This window comes from Rhagoletis pomonella, unplaced genomic scaffold (assembly GCF_013731165.1).
Source record: "Rhagoletis pomonella isolate Grant_MI unplaced genomic scaffold, Rhpom_1.0 Rhpom_scaffold_25030, whole genome shotgun sequence".
Lineage (NCBI taxonomy): Eukaryota > Metazoa > Arthropoda > Insecta > Diptera > Tephritidae > Rhagoletis > Rhagoletis pomonella.
The window spans coordinates 1-1,649 of NW_023483506.1; the positions used below are offsets into that span (position 1 = coordinate 1).

General features: G+C 36.2%; 1 long non-coding RNA gene across 1 annotated transcript; it reads left to right on the forward strand.

Moving 5' to 3' along the window:
- The first annotated feature begins 33 nt into the window (after positions 1-33).
- Positions 34-1,023, forward strand: LOC118732686. The gene is made up of 2 exons (XR_004992174.1): positions 34-720; positions 781-1,023. It is a non-coding gene; the product is annotated as an uncharacterized LOC118732686 (long non-coding RNA).
- Positions 1,024-1,649: the final 626 nt, after the last annotated feature.

Below are 1,649 nucleotides of genomic sequence, written 5' to 3' on the forward strand. Positions count from 1 at the left end.
AAAATTGGACGGTGAAGATATTTTCGCACAAATCACTTTCTTCGGTTTACACTTTACCACTTGAGAGATTTTCACTCATATACAATCAAAAAACTACCTTCACGGATTTTTTCAACGGAAAGTTTTGGAAAGGCATTATTTTTCAAATATAGGAATGCAGTTTCGTTGACTCTAACCAACTGTTTGATGTAATTCTTAACAACACCACATTTGATATGTAAATCGGGAAGCATGATTTTATTAAGCGCTATCAAGGGCTCGTGAACTATATTGTATTGACCAATCGATTGTTCCTTTCTTTTTGGCCAATAAAGAGACGCCATTGTTCGGGTTTATAGTCAGTAATTCCCATTTCATTCATCAAACCTGCAACATCAATGCAATACGCCTGAGTGCCATCTTCCGATAACTTGAAATATGGCATAAACGGCCGTAGGCCGTTATTTTTACTCCTGGTGCTAAAACATTCGCGCTTTTCAGTTCTGATGCCAAAATCATTGCGTTGTTATGGAAGAGATTTACAGCCCTATTCTAATAAAACCTCACAACTGAGTTGTGAGCAAAACTTTGTGAGGTCTATTTTGTGAGGTTATTCTAGCCCACACCTCACAAGAAAAAAGCTCAACAAAATCACCACACGAGGTGAAAAGCATTTTGCTGTCTAACAGCTGTTTCTTAAATAAAATAAATACAAAAGATGGATGCTGAACAACAGGAAAAGTAAATATTTTTGCAATTTGTTTATTTTTTTGATAATTACTGATTTTATTTATTTTCTAGGCGAATTTAAAAAGAAATAACAAAGCAGGAGTAGCTCCAGTACTTCACACAGTTTGCAATCCACAACTTGGAGCAAAAGCTTGTATGGAAATGAAATCTTATGCCTGCTCTAACTCTTCCGAAACTGCCGCAAAAACAAACAATAACTCCGCCATTACTGAATATACTTTTAGTTAAAAAAAAAAACTTAACACAGACACTGATAGCGAACGAAAATTAACACAACATTATTCAATTGCTCAATAAAAATCGGCTATTTTTCTCTTGTGAGGATCTCATTCGTACATCATAAATTTCCTGACAATTGTGAGCGTATGAGCTTTTGAATTTACGCCAGCATAGGGATAACCTCACAATAGTCAGAAACCTCACAATAGTGAGTGTGGTAATTTTTGTGAGGGCAACAGAATAGGGCTGTTAATTTACGCACCATGCTGTTTAGGCGTTCTTGGGATATGAAAGACGGTAAATTGTTTTCAATCGGAATGTAATCAGATCCATCATTAAGTGGTAATGGCGTTGCCATAGACTGTTTGCAATCATAGACAGTTTCGAGTTCGGATGGATGATTTGGAACTTGTAGTGCATCGCTATGTGCAACAGGTAAATGAGCGCTCGGTACACCTTTGTAGACGACACAAGACCGATCTATTGAATTAAATAATTTTGAGTATATGTACGTACATAAATATGCATATATCGATGGCTGAGTGGAAGATCGACCTATCTCAGCTGCCGATTTAAAAACGCCCTATCTCAGCACATTTTCAATGTATTTTGAGATAGGGCGTTCTTCAACAAAATTCTGAGATAGGATGTTTATCAATAAAATTCTGAAATAGTGCGTTCTTCAATCAAATTCAGAAGTA